This window comes from Podarcis cretensis (assembly GCF_951804945.1).
Source record: "Podarcis cretensis genome assembly, chromosome: 3".
NCBI lineage: Eukaryota > Metazoa > Chordata > Lepidosauria > Squamata > Lacertidae > Podarcis > Podarcis cretensis.
Window position 1 is genome coordinate 123,031,001 of NC_137172.1, and position 20,517 is coordinate 123,051,517.

Below are 20,517 nucleotides of genomic sequence, written 5' to 3' on the forward strand. Positions count from 1 at the left end.
CAGATTGCTGGGATAAATCATCAGTCAGCTTGAGTCACTACAGCCTGTGCCCGTGTGCTTGGAATTAAAGAGCAGAGGTTCCAAAACACATAGTAATTTCCTCCCCCAAAAAGGGAGGCACTATCTAAATTTAAGCACCTCCCCATGCCTGCCTGGTACCTCTTTGAGGCTCTGACTGAAATGCCGCAAATAAAAGATTGCCTTGGGTGGCCATGTGTTCTACTTTACAAAGGAGAGGCTTCTGTTTGAAGGGCTCTCAGTCCATGTCCAATTTAATTATAAAGAATTCTCGCTCTTATGTTGTTACTTCTCTATCCCACCTTTTCCTAGCCATGGAACCTAGAGTGGCCTAGTGATTCCCAAGCTGTCACCCATCCAGAAACTGACCACACCCAGACCTGCTTAGCTTCAGCAAGGTTGTGGCCTCATGTGCCTTCAGACCATACCTGGCCTAACCATAAGAAGGGAGAACTGGGGGCTTGAAGTTGCCCATCAACACTTAGTAGCTCGGCCGCAGACTGAGCAGACAAACAGGTAACTTGGTCACAGTCTTCAGGTGAGAGGGGAGAGATGGGGAGACTTGTTTGGGTTTGATTGGGAGTGTTGCTTCAGAGCTGATCAACATTACTGGCATATTATTGATTAATACATTCATATATTGCGATTTATACTGTTTTGGTTCATAGATTGTATTTGTTATACCTTTATTGCATTTTTTCTGTATTAGCAGTTGTTTTTATTAGGTTTTTTGTTGTTGTGAGCTGACTGAGCTCAGCTTGTTTGATCCAAAAGCAGCAAACAAATGTTACATCAAATTGAAACAGTCTACCCAACTGTGGCAATATTAGTAGTATTTATATTTAAACTGGAGTGATTATTTCTAAAATTGCATCTCTAAACTAACATACACAAAGCTTTGTCCCCTCTCTCTCTTTGGGGATGTTTCCAGGAGGGAGACAAAATGAGCATCAGTTAACCCACCATCTCCTTTTCCACACAATTCAAAGGCAAGCCTCCTGTTCCTATCCCATCACCTGCCCCTAAGCAGGGGAATTCCTCTATCAAATGAGGCTATCAAGACCCCTGGATTCCTCACCTTCTACTCTTCAGCAGTCTCCTACCTGCTTCCTTTGCATTCCTGGGATTTCAGGTTATGCTTAAAATTCTACAAGGAAGGCTCAAGCAGTATGTGGACCGAGAACTCCCAGAAGTGCAAGCTGGATTTAGAAGAGGCAGAGGAACCAGAGACCAAATTGCAAACATGCGCTGGATTATGGAGAAAGCTAGAGAGTTCCAGAAAGACATTTACTTCTGCTTCATTGACTATGCAAAAGCCTTTGACTGTGTCGACCATGGCAAACTATGGCAAGTTCTTAAAGATATGGGAGTGCCTGATCACCTCATCTGTCTCCTGAGAAATCTCTATGTGGGACAAGAAGCTACAGTTAGAACTGGATATGGAACAACTGACTGGTTCAAAATTGGGAAAGGAGTACGACAAGGCTGCATTCTGTCTCCCTGCTTATTTAACTTATATGCAGAATTCATCATGCGAAAGGCTGGGCTGGATGAATCCCTAGCCGGAATTAAGATTGCCGGAAGAAATATCAACAACCTCAGATATGCAGATGACACAACCTTGATGGCAGAAAGTGAGGAGGAATTAAAGAACCTTTTATTGAGGGTGAAAGAGGAGAGTGCAAAATATGGTCTGAAGCTCAACATCAAAAAAACCGAAGATCATGGCTACTGGTCCCATCACCTCCTGGCAAATAGAAGGGGAAGAAATGGAGGCAGTGAGAGATTTTACTTTCTTGGGCTCCATGATCACTGCAGATGGTGACAGCAGCCACGAAATTAAAAGACGCCTGCTTCTTGGGAGAAGGGCAATGACGGGCCTAGACAGCATCTTGAGAAGTAGAGACATCACCTTGCCAACAAAGGTCCGTATAGTTAAAGCTATGGTTTTCCCAGTAGTGATGTATGGAAGTGAGAGCTGGACCATAAAGAAGGCTGATCGCCGAAGAATTGATGCTTTTGAATTGTGGTGCTGGAGGAGACTCTTGAGAGTCCCATGGACTGCAAGAAGATCAAACCTCTCCATTCTGAAGGAAATCAGCCCTGAGTGCTCACTGGAAGGACAGATTGTGAAGCTGAGGCTCCAGTACTTTGGCCACCTCATGAGAAGAGAAGACTCCCTGGAGAAGACCCTGATGTTGGGAAAGATGGAGGGCACAAGGAGAAGGGGGCGACAGAGGACGAGATGGTTGGATAGTGTTTTCGAGGTTACCAGCATGAGTCTGACCAAGCTGCGGGGGGCAGTGGAGGACAGGAGTGCCTGGCGTTCTCTGGTCCATGGGGTCACGAAGAGTCGGACACGACTAAACAACTAAACAACAACAACAACAACAGGTAAGAAATGCAACCTTCTCAAAGGGTTTACTAGGTCCTTTGCAAGATTTTTGTGACCAGAAGATTTCAAAAGTGACAGATTGCTCAAGAAAGATCAGTAAGAGGACAGCTTAGTAAAAAAGGTAAAGGCAAAGGACCCCAGTTGAATTCGACTATGGGGTGCAACACTCATCTCCACTTTCAGGCCCCGGGAGCCGGGTCATGTGGCCAGCATGTCTAAACTGCTTCTGGTTTAATGGGACACCGAGACAAGTACCAGAGTGCACAGAAATTCTATTTTGCTTCCTACTGCAGCGGTACCTATTTATCTACTCACAACAGTATGCTTTCACACTGCTGGGTTGGCAGTAGTGGACCAAAACAACAGGAGCTCACCCCATTGTGCGTATTCACACTATTGACCTTCTAATCTGCAAACCCAAGAGGCTTGGTGGTTTAGACCACAGCACCACCTGTGTCCCTGTAACTTAGCAATAGAAGTTGAATCAACAGAGCCACCCTCTTCCAGCCTCCTGAAAGTTTCAAATTCCTCACTTTTAAAGGCTGGACAAGATTTGGGGGCTTGTCAGGAGACAACAGAGCTATCAACAAAGACAAGAGAGAGAGTGGACACTGAACTGAAGACTGATAAAGAGAAACTGGAAGATCAGGCCAGAGATGTCATAATCATATTGGCCAATACGGGGTGTTTTCAGTCACCTCTGTTGCTAGGCAAACTTTAAAATACATTTTTTTAAAAGCTCCAACAACTCTAGCAATGATTTCAATTCCTCCAGCTGTTCAGTGTATAATTATGTAATTTTGAGGTTGATACTGAAATCTGAGAATTAGCAGAAATCTCCACTATGTCATCAGTCAGAGGCTGTTACCAAATCTACTCACAGACACATAGACATGAACCTAAATCTTACTTACAGACATTTTCACAGAGCTATCACTTTGTGGATCTTTATATGGCACAGAAATTATTGCTACTGGCACAATTACATTAGAAATAACCCATATTGCTTTGCTCATTTGGCGGTAATTGGCAGGTATCAATAAATGCCAATATTATCTTGTTTCTTCAGGGGAATTAGCAAGAACCAACACCATATGTTATGCTTTATTTATTTTATTTCTACAAAATGACAAAGAACAAACAGGAATGGCTTTGTGGCTTGAAGCACCAATACAGAAATGCAAGAGAGTTAAATGGTTACAAATTGTGCAGGCGACCCAATTCTCATTGCCTGGACCCTGAGCTTACACAGTTCCTACTACAGAGTGAGAGTTGGGTATTTCTCGGGCAGGCATTTAGAGACCCAGGGAGACTGCAGAAGGGAGAAACAAACTAGGAGGAGGAAAAGTTGGCCTGCAAGTTAAAGGAAGTCCAGGTCTCACAAGAGCTTTAGGTAAGTAAGATCAATGAAACATGAAAAAGAGAAGTGAGAGGGATGACATGCAATGGTTACCTGTCTTTAGAATGGGGGAAGGAAAGAGAAGCAGTTTCTTTGGTTTTTACTATGTTCACTGTCATTGCTGGGTCCAGGGCTGCTGGCAATGGCTAAGCTGTTGATTCTGGGGTAGTGAAGACCCTGGCAGCCATGTACCGTACATCTAAGATGGTTTTAGTTTGAGCTTGATAAATTGAAACACACATATCCCCATTTTGCTTTTTCATGTGGAAAGGTGACCAGGATACTAACGTCACCTGACAAGCAGTACAGCAATTGATGGCTTCCAGCATGATTTGTGTGACATTCAGTGGACTGTTCAGTCATCTCATCTATTGTGGGGGGTGGAGTAGGGAGGTCAGTTGCAGCAGCATTGGATTTTCCTCTTTCAAGCTACTTCACTGTTGCATGAGTAGGAAACATGCTGTGTTCAGTAAATAGGACCCCCACTCTGTTTAGCCAAACCCTGAACACCAAAATTCATCACAATAGTTTTAACCCCAAGTTAATTCTAAGAACACAGTGGTAGGATGTTTCACAGAATACCTTGCCCACGGTAGCAAAACCACACCTTGAGTTTCCTGAACTGCATATGGTGGAGATGGGAACATGGTTGGTGGCAGCAATTAACCAAGTGAGGTCCTGGCAGGGGAGTCAGGAATTCAGAAGGACCCACCAGCTGGGAGCTGATTCTGCCACTGTGCAGGGCCTCAGCTGGCACCGTCCTCCGCATAGGAAACAGATGCATTCAGTGGGAAGCTGCGAAGTACAGGACTTTTGAATGAAAGCTGTCTGTCTCCCATGTGCAAAAACTTATCTGGCATGCAAGGCCCACCTGGCACTGCACACCTTCTTGCCCTTCCAGCAGTTCTCCTTTCTGAACACACCTTATGTACACTTATAATGTCCTGCTAATATTCCATGACAAATCTCTAGTCTTTGGCCTCTTCCCACTTTCCTGTTTATATGGGCTGCTATCCATTTCATAGGAAAGGCAGCCTTGAATTAACTGCTTTAATTATTCACTCACCTCAGTAGAAACATTCAGTTATTACAATGTGTTTCTCCCTACTAGAAGTTAACTCAATCCTTTGTGTGTGTGTGTACCCTGCTAGTTCCACAAATATGTTTCTTCCTGTCAACACAGGAACCACTGAACGGGCTTTGCTCATGTTATTCAGGCGTGCTGATGCTGATCTTTATCTCTTTGACTACTTCTTAGAAATATGTTGCACTCTCAGCACCTCTTGTAGCCTACAGGCAGTGCTGGGGTGGGTGTGGGGAGAAGCTATGCTTGATTCATGGCAAGATCAAGGCACTTGGGGAGGGTGGGTTCCCATATGTGATAAATTGGCTGCCCAGCCCAGGGTAGCATTCCCCCTGAAAGAGCAGACATGCTGTCTGGAGTGTTTCTGTGTCCAGCTTTGTCACTGGAAGTCCAAGTAGCCTCATTGGCTAGAAGTACCTTTTATGAGCTGCGCCTGGTATGGCAGCTATGACCGTTCCTGGACCAGAAGAGCTTGATCCACAGGAGTGCAGGCATTGGGGACGTCAAGACTGGATTGCTGCAGTGCGCTCTAGATGGGCCTTCCCTTGTCCTGGAAACTGCAGAATTCTGTAGCCTGGTGTCTAAACTTCAATGGATGGGAATCCAAGTGTATGCTTGACTGGCAGTCAACATATCCATTTATGATGTGCATATTCTTTCTAGCTCTGGAAGAAGCTTGATGTGAGAAGGAATAATGGAAGGTCTCTTTTGTACACTCTCTTGTTACATTTGGGCACAGCCTGTTCCCATTTTCCTTTGAATGCAGATCACACCTCTGTGTGTTGGGTTAATTAGTTTGCCACATCATAAACAAGGCAAACCACCAGCATTAATTGGCATCTGCCTAAGTGATGCTTTATAAACTCTAAATTACAGCATCGTAAGACCTCCTTGAGTTTATCACTGTGGCTCGATCAGACTGAACTCAGAAGCTCAACTTTATATTACAGCAAAATCCTTTCATGACTAACTGGTACACTGTATGTTATGACTCCAGGTTCTGCCAACTTCAAGTTTGGCAGGCAGCCCATGAACCCAGGTGGGACTTGCAGAAGGAGAACAGATGCCAAGTGCAATTTGACAAATGAAATGGGTGGGGAGGTAGGGAACATGCTAAACAAATTCAGTACAAATATTCTGAAGAGAATGCGGATTTCTGCATACAGCCTGACATTGACGTCGTGGTTGTTACTGCTGTTGCTACCATTATTTTGCGTGACCTTTCTCAAAGAGTTCCTTTTGTACCTAGAGGCTCAGCTTCCTTGGGCAGAGAGAATATTCGAGACTGAGTGGTTTTGTGCTATTTGTTTATTTACAAATGCACAGCTTGAGCAGGAGGAGGAAGTGTGTAGGTGCACAAACAGATAGTGCTAGTGGCATCATCCCACCCCGCAAATCCTGGTGCCCATACACCTTAATGCTGCTTCTTGGAAACCAGCAATATAAATGCAAGCTGTTTCATTTCATCAGGCCTAAACCAAAGTGCCTCTTTCTTTTCCATTAGTTTAAAAACCAAACCTGCCTTTTGCTCCCATGAGGACTGGCAAGTGCCACTTCCTAAAGCTGGCTTCTTAATTTTTTTAAGAGGATCAGCCATACCAAGACCTGAGGAGAGAGCTACTTTGCACAATCAAAGTGGATGTTTACAACATCATTATTGCATGCAAAGTACATTTTAAGTGGCTTAGTCATAAAGAAACTACTTGCCCCAAAGATCTCAAAGTACTTTTAATGGAAGGAGAAGAGCAAAATTAGAGGGGCAATAAAAGAAGCAACAAGCTTTCAGTAAAATAATTTTTAAAAATCAGTTTTCCAAGTTGTTAAAATGTCTGTTTAAATAAGATTCAGTATCAGTCCCCCCCCACACACACACACTTTTTTGTTTATTTCACTGGCCTTGGAGTCATGCCTGTTTTAACCAGCCATCAAGGCCAAAGTTTATTACCCAACCTCAGCAATACAGCTCGTGAGTTTTTTTATTGTACCAGAAAGAGTCTATGTTATGTTATCTTCATATGCTCAGATCATGCCAAAACTAATGAAAGTAGCAGCATCTAGCAAGATATATAAACTGGCCATTTGCAGACTTAGAATCATAGTACTGTAGAGCTGGAAGGTTTTCCTAGCCAATTTGCAAATTCTCCCACTGGACAATGTTCAAGGACAATTTTCAAAAAGATGCTTACTGTTGTTTCTAATAGCCTGAAATGTGTTCTCCTATTAGTGCTAATATCTTTTTAAAACATAAATGACCAGGAAATCCTGTGTGAATAACATTAATGTTTATTTCTCATCTTCAGCCTTTTAGCACTGATCTTTCTGAAGCCAACACAGCAACAACCTGTGCACAAGAGAAAGGTGAACCCTGTTGTTGTTGTTGTTGTTTAGTCGTTTAGTCGTGTCCGACTCTTCGTGACCCCATGGACCAGAGAACGCCAGGCACTCCTGTCCTCCACTGCCCCCCGCAGCTTGGTCAGACTCATGCTGGTAACCTCGAAAACACTATCCAACCATCTCGTCCTCTGTCACCCCCTTCTCCTTGTGCCCTCCATCTTTCCCAACATCAGGGTCTTCTCCAGGGAGTCTTCTCTTCTCATGAGGTGGCCAAAGTACTGGAGCCTCAGCTTCACAATCTGTCCTTCCAGTGAGCACTCAGGGCTGATTTCCTTCAGAAAGGAGAGGTTTGATCTTCTTGCAGTCCATGGGACTCTCAAGAGTCTCCTCCAGCACCATAATTCAAAAGCATCAATTCTTCGGCGATCAGCCTTCTTTATGGTCCAGCTCTCACTTCCATACATCACTACTGGGAAAACCATAGCTTTAACTATACGGACCTTTGTTGGCAAGGTGATGTCTCTACTTCTCAAGATGCTGTCTAGGCCTGTCATTGCCCTTCTCCCAAGAAGCAGGCGTCTTTTAATTTCGTGGCTGCTGTCACCATCTGCAGTGATCATGGAGCCCAAGAAAGTAAAATCTCTCACTGCCTCCATTTCTTCCCCTTCTATTTGCCAGGAGGTGATGGGACCAGTAGCCATGATCTTCGTTTTTTTGATGTTGAGCTTCAGACCATATTTTGCACTCTCCTCTTTCACCCTCAATAAAAGGTTCTTTAATTCCTCCTCACTTTCTGCCATCAAGGTTGTGTCATCTGCATATCTGAGGTTGTTGATATTTCTTCCGGCAATCTTAATTCCGGCTAGGGATTCATCCAGCCCAGCCTTTCGCATGATGAATTCTGCATATAAGTTAAATAAGCAGGGAGACAAAATGCAGCCTTGTCGTACTCCTTTCCCAATTTTGAACCAGTCAGTTGTTCCATATCCAGTTCTAACTGTAGCTTCTTGTCCCACATAGAGATTTCTCAGGAGACAGATGAGGTGATCAGGCACTCCCATTTCTTTAAGAACTTGCCATAGTTTGCCATGGTCGACACAGTCAAAGGCTTTTGCATAGTCAATGAAGCAGAAGTAAATGTCTTTCTGGAACTCTCTAGCTTTCTCCATAATCCAGCGCATGTTTGCAATTTGGTCTCTGGTTCCTCTGCCTCTTCTAAATCCAGCTTGCACTTCTGGGAGTTCTCGGTCCACATACTGCTTGAGCCTTCCTTGTAGAATTTTAAGCATAACCTTGCTAGCGTGAGAAATTAGTGCAATTGTGCGATAGTTGGAGCATTCTTTGGCACTGCCCTTCTTTGGGATTGGGATGTAGACTGATCTTCTCCAATCTTCTGGCCACTGCTGAGTTTTCCAAACTTGCTGGCATATTGAGTGTAGCACCTTAACAGCATCATCTTTTAAAATTTTAAATAGTTCAGCTGGAATACCATCACTTCCACTGGCCTTGTTATTTGCAGTGCTTTCTAAGGCCCATTCACTCTCCAGGATGTCTGGCTCAAGGTCAGCAACCACACTACCTGGGGTATATGAGACATCCGTTTCTTTCTGGTATAATTCCTCTGTGTATTCTTGCCACCTCTTCTTGATGTCTTCTGCTTCTGTTAGGTCCTTTCCACTTTTGTCCTTTATTATGGAAATCTTTGTACGAAATGTTCCTTTCATATCTCCAATTTTCTTGAACAGATCTCTGGTTCTTCCCGTTCTATTGCTTTCCTCTATTTCTTTGCATTGCTTGTTTAAGAAGGTCTTCTTGTCTCTCCTTGCTATTCTTTGGAAATCTGCATTCAATTTCCTGTATGTTTCACAATCTCCCTTGCATTTTGCTTGCCTTCTCTCCCCCGCTATTTGTAAGGCCTCATTGGACAGCCACTTTGCTTTCTTGCATTTCCTTTTCATTGGGATGGTTTTCGTTGCTGCCTCCTGTATAATGTTACGAGCCTCCATCCATAGTTCTTCAGGCACTCTGTCCACCAAATCTAAATCCTTAAACCTGTTCCTCACTTCCACTGTGTATTCATAAGGGATTTGACTTAGATTGTATCTTACCGGCCCAGTGGTTTTTCCTACTTTCTTCAGTTTAAGCTTGAATTTTGCTATAAGAAGCTGATGATCTGAGCCACAGTCAGCTCCAGGTCTTGTTTTTGCTGACTGTATAGAGCTTCTCCATCTTTGGCTGCAGAGAATATAATCAATCTGATTTCGATGCTGCCCATCTGGTGATGTCCATGTGTAGAGTCATCTCTTGTGTTGTTGGAAAAGCGTGTTTGTGATGACCAGCTTGTTCTCTTGATAGAACTCTATTAGCCTTTGCCCTGCTTCGTTTTGATCTCCAAGGCCAAACTTACCAGTTGTTCCTTTTATCTCTTGACTTCCTACTTTAGCATTCCAATCCCCTATAATGAGAAGAACATCCTTCTTTGGTGTCACTTCTATAAGGTGTTGTAAGTCTTCATAGAATTGGTCAATTTCAGTTTCTTCAGCACCAGTAGTTGGTGCATAAACTTGGATTACTGTGATGTTAAAAGGTCTGCCTTGGATTCGTATCGAGATCATTCTATCATTTTTGAGATTGCATCCCAGTACAGCTTTTGCCACTCTTTTGTTGACTATGAGGGCCACTCCATTTCTTTTACGGGTTTCTCGCCCACAGTAGTAGATATGATGGTCATCCGAACTGAATTCACCCATTCCCGTCCATTTTAGTTCACTGATGCCCAGGATGTCAATATTTATTCTTGCCATCTCATTTTTGACCACCTCCAACTTACCCATGTTCATGGTTCTTACATTCCAGGTTCCTATGCAATATTTTTCTTTACAGCATTGGACTTTCCTTTCGCTTCCAGGCATATCCGCAACTGAGCGTCCTTTCGGCTTTGGCCCAGCCGCTTCATCAGCTCTGGATCTACTTGTACTTGCCCTCCGCTCTTCCCCAGTAGCATGTTGGACGCCTTCCGACCTGAGGGGCTCATCTTCCAGCGTCATAACTTTTATATGCCTATTGTCTTTGTCCATGGAGTTTTCTTGGCAGGGATACTGGAGTGGCTTGCCGGTTCCTCCTCCAGGTGGATCACGTTTGGTCAAAACTCTCCACTATGACCTGTTCATCTTGGGTGCCCTGCTCGGCATAGTTCATAGCTTCTCTGAGTTCTTCAAGCCCCTTCGCCACGGCAAGGCAGTGATCCATGAAGGGGGCAGTGATCCATGAAGGGGAAGGGTGAACCATGAGATGCACCCAAATAAAATAAATATTTTATTTTAAAGCTTGTTTGTTTTTTTAAACCCACCCAAGTAGTGCACGCATGGGAGCTGGAGGGTGGGGGAGCAAGTGGTGTAGTGGGGGGGGCTGGTGCAGCATCAGCTGAGGAGGAGGGAGAAGCAGAAAAGAAGCTGGAATGGGGGTGGAGGAAGGCAGGCAAGGAGACAAAGCACCAAGGAAGCGAGAGGTCTGTGTAAGGTACAAAATGCTTTTAATTGATCAAAGCAAAGTGGGCGGAAGAGAGAGTACAGATACACACACAGAACACAGGGCGGGAGGAGCGGCTGCCACTGCCGCTTGCCAGCCTGCCTTGTTGTATCTCACAGCCACACAAGCAGATTTTCTGCCAGTCTCTTTCTGTGTATCCTCCCAAGCCCACTCCATTTCTTCCCTGAAAACAACCTGGCTAAGCACCAGAGTGTAACCAGGCTGAGATACCCTGCGGCTGCCCCGTCTCCCCCGTCCTCCAATTCCATTCCATAAGCAGCACAGGTAGCAGCAGATCTCCCCCGCTTTCCTGCATCCCTTGAAATCCCTGATCCTCTGCAGGCCTACTAAACAATGTCCAGCCATATGATGCTCAGTTGCAGAGCACCTGCCTTGCATGCAGAAGGTCCCAGGTTCAACCCCCGGCATCTCCAGGGAGGGCTGGGAAAAGACTCCTGTCTGAAATCCTGGAGAGCTTCTTCCAGTCAGTGACAACAATGCTGAGCGGGGCATTTGGGCACCTGAGGCAAACCACAAAATGGCACCTCCCCATCCCAGCCAGGGAAGAAGGGGTGAGTGCAGATGCATATCAGGAACAAGAGAAGGAATAAAGATCTACCGTATTTTTCGCTCCATAAGGCACACCTGACCACAAGGCGCACCTACTTTTTTTTGGGGGGGGGGTTAAGAAAAAAAATGCGGCTCTTGGGGGCTTTTGCAGGAGGTGGGGGAAGTGAGAGAGCTTTGCTCTCACTCGAGCTTGTGGGGCTGGCGGTGGGGAAAGCTGAGCTTCCCTCACCGCCAGCCCCGGGGAGCAGCGGGAAGGCTGCGCACAGCCTTTCTGCTGCTCCCCGAGCTCGTGGGGCTGGCGAGGGAAGCCCGGCCCCCCCAGCCCCAGGGACCACACATTCGCTCCATAAGACGCACAGACATTTCCCCTTTAAGAGGAAAAAAGTGTGTCTTATGGAGCGAAAAATACGGGACTTTGGGACCTGCTGCCACTGTGGATCCTGCCCCCTGAAGCAGGACCAACCCTGATGCTGAGCTTGGTGGATCAATGGTCTGACTGAGTACAAGGCATCTTCTTCTGCTGCTCATGGGCTTTGCTCTTACCATGTGGCTGAAAGAGGTTTGATTGAATTGATTCAGGAATTTGGTCAAGTGGCAGGATTTAAGTTGAACAAGTTAAAAACTAAGGTTCTCGAGAAAAATTTAACACCGATGGAGAAAGAGAGGTTTCAGAAGGAGACAGGTTTAACACTGGTAAAGAAAGTGAAATATCTGGGGGGTCAATATGACTGCTAAGAATTTGAATTTGTTTAAAGATAACTATGAGAAATGTTGGTCAGAAGTGAAAAAGGATCTTGAAATATGGTCAAGCTTGAAGCTTTCCTTGTTAGGTCGAATTGCTGTTATAAAGATGAATGTATTGCCAAGAATGTTGTTTTTGTTTCAATCATTGCAAATTTTGGACAAGATGGACTGTTTCAAGAAGTGGCAGAGAGACATTTCTAGATTTGTCTGGCAGGGCAAGAAGCCCAGAATAAAATTCAAGATACTAACTGATGCAAAGGATAGAGGTGGATTTGCCCTGCCAGACCTTAAACTCTATTATGAATCAGCAGCATTTTGCTGGCTGAAAGAATGGCTGCTTCTTGAGAACACAGAAATTTTGGACCTAGAAGGCTTTAATAATGTTTTTGGGTGGCATGCATATTTGTGGTATGACAAGGTTAAAGCACATAAAGCATTTAAAAATCATATTGTCAGAAGAGCATTGTTTAATGTCTGGACAAGATATAAAGACTTACTTGAAAATAAAACCCCAAGGTGGCTATCACCTATGGAAGCGAAGGCTCTGAAAAAACTCAATATGGAGGCCAAGTGGCCAAAATATTGGGAGATTTTAGAACAGGAGGGTGACAAACTGAAATTGCAGAGTTTTGAGAAACTAAAGGATAAAGTGCGAGATTGGCTTCATTATTATCAAATAAGGGAGGCCTACAATTCGGACAAAAAAATTGGCTTCCAGGTGGAAAAATCAAAATTGTAAACAGAACTGTTAAAACCCAAAACTGAGATATTATCAAGAATGTATAACTTGCTGTTGAAATGGAATACTCAGGATGAAACGGTGAAATCTGCTATGATTAAATGGGCACAAGACGTTGGACATAACATTATGTTTGCTGACTGGGAACAGTTGTGGACCACAGGTATGAAATTTACGGCATGTAATGCCTTACGAGAGAATATTATGAAAATAATATACAGGTGGTACATGACACCAGTCAAGCTTGCAAAAATCTATCATTTGCCCGATAATAAATGTTGGAAATGTAAAGAGACTGAAGGTACATTCTTTCACCTTTGGTGGATGTGCCCAAGGATTAAGGCTTTCTGGGAGATGATCTACAACAAATTGAAAAAGGTATTTAAGTATACCTTCTTGAAGAAACCAGAGGCCTTTCTCCTGGGCATGGTCGGCCAATTGGTGCCAAAGAAGGATAGAACTTTCTTTATGTACGCCACAACAGCAGCAAGAATACTTATTGCAAAGTATTGGAAGACACAAGATCTACCCACCTTGGAAGAATGGCAGATGAAAGTAACAGACTATATGGAATTGGCAGAAATGACTGGCAGAATCCGAGACCAGGGAGAAGAGTTGGTGGAAGAAGATTGGAAGAAATTTAAAGATTATTTACAGAAGCACTGCAAAATTAATGAATGTTAAAATGATGTTGGAATGAAATGAAGTGGTTTTAATAATAAGGTTAAATAGGAATATGTAAAAATGGATTGATATTAGATGAAAATATAAAGTTATAATATGTGAAGATAAAGAACTAAGATAAAACAAAGAGGGTAAGGATTTGCTGAATTAACTATTTGAACTGGAATACAAAAAAGGGAGGTGTGAGGAAGTCATGAAAATAAGTAAATTAATTGTAAGATATAGAAAGAGGGACTCATTTTTAACTGTTTTTATTCTTTTTGTAATTTGTATTTTTTGTTTTTTGTTTTTATTATTTTTGTATCCTTTTTCCTATTGAAATCTTAATAAATATTATTTTATTTAAAAAAATGAAAGAGGTTTGTGAGCATTGTTCCTTCCATGGCAAAGGGCTTGAGGTTCAAGGCACCATGCACTGATGACAAGCCCAAACCACATTCACCTGGAAGCTTTACATTGGGTGGGGCTATTGGTAGCAGAGCACATGCTGAGCATGTATTAGGTATCAGGTTTTGTCCTCAATATCTCTAGATAAAAATGAATCCTGGGAAAGGCTGGAGAGCTGGGGGCAGGGGCGCCTGTCCATGCAGTCAGCACAGAGAAGATGGAGCCAGGGCTTGACTCAGGCTGTTTTCCAGCATGTTTTCTCCTGCTCTGGAGGGTAGGACCAAACCAATGGATTCAAGTTACAAGAAAGGAGATTCCGACTCAACATCAGAAGAACCTTCTGAAAGTAAGAGCTGACAACTTCCCTTAGGGAGTTGTGGACTCTCCTTCTCTGGAGGTTTTTAAGCAAAGGTTGGGTGGCCATCTGTCACGGATGCTTTAGATGAGATTCCTCCGTTGTGGGGGGTTGGACTAGATGATCCTTGCAGACCCTCCAAGTGTCCCTATTTTCCAGGGAACATCCCTGATTTAGAGAAGCTGTCCCAGTTTCTGATTTGATCCTGGAACATCCTGCTTTTCTTAAGGAGAAATATTGGAGAGTTTGGAGTTATATGACCCCTGAGCCGTCTGACAGCAATCCTGTATAGGAAAGGGTTTTTATTTAATGTTTAATGTTTTATTACATTTTTATATAGGTTGGAAGCTGCCCATATGGCTGGGGCAACCCCGTAAGATGTCTGGGGTATAAGTAGTAAAATTATGGAATGGGACGTCCCTATTTTCATCGGAGAAATGTTAGAGGGAATTCCCTTGAGCTCCCTTCCAATTCAGCATAAGACATTGTCATGAAATTAATCAGCAACAAAGACAAACAAATCATAAAAATCAACTGATATCAAAATTAAGGTAATAACAACAACCTACCTAGTACTTTAGGGGTGTCAGCACTATGGATGTGGAAAGGCAGGATCTGAGCCAAGTAAAGTTAAGCTCCTTGGGGTCCCTTTCAGTTCAGTGGGACAGAGCTGAGCATACGGGCACCTGAAATTGCTTATCTTGGCTAGATCAAGCCCTGTGACTTATGAACTAGCAATTGCAATTACCGGTAATGTATCATCATCACCACCTTATATCAGCAGCTACACATTTTACCATTATTGTATTAAGGCCATGTTTCTTCAGGAATATATCACATGTTCATCTCCGAACAATACCTATGCATGAATCTTGTGATAGCTGGGGGTGGGAATAAAAGCAAAGCATGTGGAGGGTTTTTTTTAAAAGACAAAACTGTATTCAGTAAGACAGAATTATTATTTTTATATGGCCATCCATGTGATTCTACTTCTCAGAGGACAAATCCCTGTCCTGAGGAGCTTACAATCTAAAATTTGCCAAAGGAGAAACAACAGTGGAGGACGGGAGAGTAGGGCAGGCCAAGAAGAAATAAATATGCTATTGTTTCAGTTCCACATGATTAGGCTTGGTAGCAGGCTTAGTTTTTGCAGGGCACGGGAATTACAGGGTTGAGCCCTGAGCGTCACAGAAAAGAAACACTGGGTTTGAAAAGCAGCAGTTGGAATTGCATATGGTATTTGTGAAGCCAGCTCATGTGTGTCATTTATGAGCTAACTTTAAACCAGGATTGCCGCATGCTGAAAGGTCACAGGCACGGGTCCCTAGCAGGTTTATCAGTCACCAAATTGTGAGAACGGCATTTCCTTTCCAAGGTCACAAAGGATACTGCCGTTAAAGCTTCATGGTTCCGCACAGGCAGATTTGCATAGGCAGATTTGCATTGGTAACAAGGATATTTGCATTGAAATGAACACCAGGACACAAAATACTCTGTTTCCCACAATCCAGATCTCTCTGAGCAGTTTAGAAGTCTAATAAACATTGAGATTTCCAAGAGCTGGCTTGTTTGTTTTTAGCACAAAGCAGTATGCAATGGTGACACCTGCTGTGCGAAAAGAACACTGACTTGAGGTTGCAACCCTTCCCTGAACACTGATTTCAGAGCAGTCATACATGGGAGCCTAGGAGCCAACTCCAAAGGGCCAAGGTCCCTTCGGCTCCCCCAATAAAATATTTGAGGGGGCGGGCCCCCTAAAATTGATGGTCATTGCCATGATGTGCACGCACCATGTCATGTGATCAATCATGTGGGGCAGGCTTACCTGCCCCCTCCCAATTTTATTCAAGTTAGCACTCCTACCTGGGAGTGTGCTGTGCTGTAAAAGTATTCAGCAGTTTCAAGCCCCAGGCTCAAGTGTGCCAGAGGGGAAATATAAGCCATTGCTGAACTGAAGGGATTTTTATCAATGTGGCATGATTTACCAAAGGCTTGATGCTTCTGTTGCATTTCTTTAAAGAAAAAAGCAGCATAACTGAAACACAAGTTTCTGCCTGGATAACAAGACCCCCACCCTGCGGCCTCGCTGAGGTGGTCCAAAGGAAAACAGAACAATATATTTGGCACCAGCTGGGCTGCAGGAGTGGCCGGAAGGAGGCGTACAAGGCCAACCCTCTTAGGGACTCCACCCTGGATTTGTGTAGGGTTTACTCCTTGGCCTTTTCTTCTCCCAAAGATATCCTGCAAGGCACTGGAGGTTTAGGGTCAAAGATTTCCTCCTTCTAGATGAGCTACCTTCTCAGGTTGACAAGGCCCATCTGCCCCGCATTTCCCTCTGCAGCTCGTGCAGAAACCCCTCCTCGACCATTGGACCCACCATTGGTCTCATCCACTCAGTCCTCCAGAGCCTGTCTTCATGTACAGGAGGCGCCCCACTTACCAAGGGTTTGGGACCCATCGGCTACCCTCACCTGGTTTAGCTGGCCAGTTGAAGCTGTTCCCGGAATGTGGCCACTGTTGTATGTCAACAGCTTCTAGGAGCCACAGGTGAGAGCTGAGTGCCGGGCGCTGAAGATAAAGATATCAAAGGAGCAAGGAAATCATCCCCATTAGCTGCTAATTGCGAGAAGGGATATTATAGATAAAATATTTACCCTTGGATTTATTTATTTATATTCCATGTATTTATAGGCCACACAAAGCAACATACAAGAACAAGAAATGAAGGCAACATAAAAACAGCAATACAGCGGCACCTCTAGATGTGAACAGGATCCTTTCCAGAGCCCCGTTCGCATCTAGAAGCAAACGTAACTAGCGACGGCACGTCTGCGCACACATGTGTCGCTTTTCGCCACTTCTGCGCATTCACGTGTCATCATCTTGAGCGTCTGCGCATGCGCAAATGGCAAAACCCGGAAGTAACGCGCTCTGTTACTTCCGGATTGCCGCGGAGCACAACTCGAACGCGCTCATCCCGAAGCACATTCAACCTGAGACATGACTGTACAAACATTTGTAAAATGTTGATACCTTAAATGCAATCTCAAAAATTACAAAGCTGGTTAGAGTAGTACAGCAGCAGGCAAATAATATTTCAACATGCATCCATCAGACAGAAGAAAATAGTTTTCCAAAACAAGAAGTTTCCACCTACCAAGAGAAGTGAAAGAGCCAAGCAGCTTCTGTTGAGGAAGCAAACTCCATCCAGACCATGCAGTTGCCTCTGGCCTGCTGCTTCATCAACCCTCCAGAGCAAAGAACGGGCAGTCACTGTCTTCATGGTCAGAGCCACTGCATCTCTTGCATTTCTGTCTTTCTTTAACCATTCAAGGCCCAAAGCCTCTTTGGGGGGAGGGGGAAAGGGGGATGTCACTTAAATGGCTGTAATAAATTCCTATGGCTGCAGCCTGATCCCTTCCACAACACTTATGGCTACAAGCAGCTGGGCTTCTTTATTTAAATACCTGTGTAGACAGGGAAACTTTTGCAAGGGCAGCTTTTTCAGCCTTGAATAGAAAGCTGAAGCTAATGAAACTCCTTCTTCTGCACAACTATTCAAACTGCAGGAGCTTCTGGTTAGGCTGCCCAGCTATTCCCGGCCATCACTACTGTTAGCATGCCATTCTTCTTTGTAATATTTCCAACGTGTGTGTGTGTGTGTGTGTGTGTGTGTGTGTGTGTGTGTGTGCATGCATGCATTGTGGGCATTGGCTAGTTTTCTTAGTTGTTGAACAACCAAAATATATTCCTGTTCCCAAATACTGTTTAGAGAAATCCTGCACTCCTTGCATAAATGTTTTGCTTGGGAGGTATCCATTGCCCATCCCAGTCCATGTTGCAATCGCACACAAACATGTCATGCCTCTCCCAGACCCTGGAACACCTTCCCATGCAGAAAAATCACATTAGGTGCTATGTCAACAACGTCTCTACTTACAGACGTCAGTATTCATTTCAGGACAGCCTTACAGCAGGTTAGCAGTGAAAGGAAACAGATGCTCTCTTGTCTGAAAAACATTGGCCTTAGATTACCTTCTTTGGTCTCGGATCAAAGCTGTCCTCACAGAGTAAGACCACTGTTCAAATCTTGATGAACCAATTTTTTAGCTGTTTGTGTCTATATACCTCTTTGACCTCGGTAGGTACTCTACAAATATTTGCAGGGTTAGAGCCAAAGTTGTGGATCAGATACTTTGCTCTCCTACTTCAGGGGGGAAATGTGTGTGGCTTTATAAAACGTCAAAGCAGTTTCACTTTTCCTAATCCAGGCCTGTCCCACCACAATCTCTGGGGCCAAGTGAGCAGGGTGCCTGGTTTCTAAAAGAGGAGGGGCCTAGGCTCACTTTCTCTGGAAAGCCACCCTTCCTAATCCCAGGTAACAGGGATAGGTATTAGTCTCGTTTTTATTACTTTGTATGTTCTAGAGCACAGCATCAAGAATGAAGACAATGCTGCCGAATTCCAACCTGCAACTCTTGATATGGCTGCTAGTTTCCCTGCTGTCTTCAGTCTGTGCCTTCAACAGTAGCCTGACACATAGAAAATTTAGCAGCTGGAAATTTTCTTCATCATTTCATGTCCATGCCAGGGGGGGGAAAAGCTTTGCTTGCTTAATTTCAGTGCAGGGCTGGACCTAGACACATCCAAAAAGCAATTCAGTTAAATGCGTTGTAAACTTCATACAGGGAAATTCGGTTGGCGAAAGACAGGACTCCACAGCGCCATCTGGTGTCAGTGTTGTAACACATATAAAGGACTTTGTCTTTACGAATGTAGGTGAGACCCAGGAGGCAACTACTGAAGCCACAGGATTGGGATCAGTAAAAGTATTCTTATCACCTCAGTGGCACTTTTCAATGGACAAAACATCCCTTTTCTTTTATCACCTGGCGTCTGCTCCATGAACAGGAGCAGCTGCTGCCCATGGATCCAAGACTCTATATTTGCATCAGCTGTCTGACCTCAGGCTGAGAGGTATTGAGGAGCCCATAGCCCTATAGGTGGCTGAGCTGAGACTTTCATTTCCAACCTTTGTGCATGATATATGCTGCATGAGTGTCTTCTTCCATGCGCCATCTCTGAACAGCAACAAGAGGCCAGGCAATCTAGAGAGCTGCTTTTGTATTTAGGCTTGTGGTCAACTCATAGCCTGAGCCTATGCATGTTTACTCGGAAGTAAGACCCATTGTGTTCAGTAGGGCTTGCTCCCAGGTAAGTACATTAGATTGGAGCCTAAGGATATTTCATTAAAGTTGCCAAGAGTTTTCTGACATTCCATACTATGAGCTGAACTGGCACTTAAGTCATGACTAACTTTCCCCATTGTTTTCAGTGGAATGTGGGTTTAGCTAGCCTAGGCTGCATTCTGAACCCCACTTACCTGGGAGCAGGCCCCATTGAATTCAATAGGCATACAAAACTTTCCCTGTGCCTTCACCTTCCAAGAAAAGTCTGCCCTACTAAATGTTGTAAGAATACAATTTTGATCAGTCAGCTACTAAGTTGTGCTATATTGCAAGTTGCATTTCTTGTTAGGAAATAATAAACGCATTGAAACACAATTAACCAGTTTTTTAAAAAATGTTAATACACTTGACAGATATATAATTTGGCGGGAAGTAATACAGGAGCATGAAAACAATATTCTCATTTAATGTTTAAGTAGGGAGCGTACTGATTTCTTGGGAAATGTCATCTGTGCTGCCGCTGATGGTGCTTTGCCCACTCAGCTGTCGGCTTTATTTGGTGCTAAAACAACACATGGCCACCAGAGGGAGCTAGAGGACAAGCTTTACTGTATATCCTTTAAAAGCTTTTTTGGTACCAATAATGCACCATTTAAAAGGTTGTAAGTGCTGTGCCGAAACTTACCAACATGGGTTTGGGAAATCTTAGGTTTATTGTCCTTGGTCCTTTATGGTATGTGTGTCATACATTATTCTATTATTTGACTTCAAATTCATACTAATACTATGTAGTCATTGAGAATGTCATTTAACTCCATTGGATTTTCTTTAGCGAAGTATTTATTTCCTGAATAAACATGTATTTTATTTATTAACAGTATTTCTATGCCACCCCATGCCTGAAGTTCACTTCGAGGCATCATGTACATAAAAATGGTTAATATAGATAATATAAAGCGATATAAAACACATCACATGAGAGATGAATCAATAAGATCAACAGGTAGGACTTTAGGAAGCCCCACAAAATCTATTAAAAGCCCCTAAAAAGCCCAGGGTATTTCCCACCCCCACCCCCCGGGCTTGCTGAT

General features: G+C 43.8%; 1 protein-coding gene across 1 annotated transcript in view; it reads right to left on the reverse strand.

The window, feature by feature from the left end:
- Nucleotides 1–20,517, reverse strand: part of LOC307212601 (uncharacterized protein) — a 122,118-nt gene that overhangs the window by 82,851 nt on the left and 18,750 nt on the right. The gene's annotated exons all lie outside the window — the stretch shown is intronic.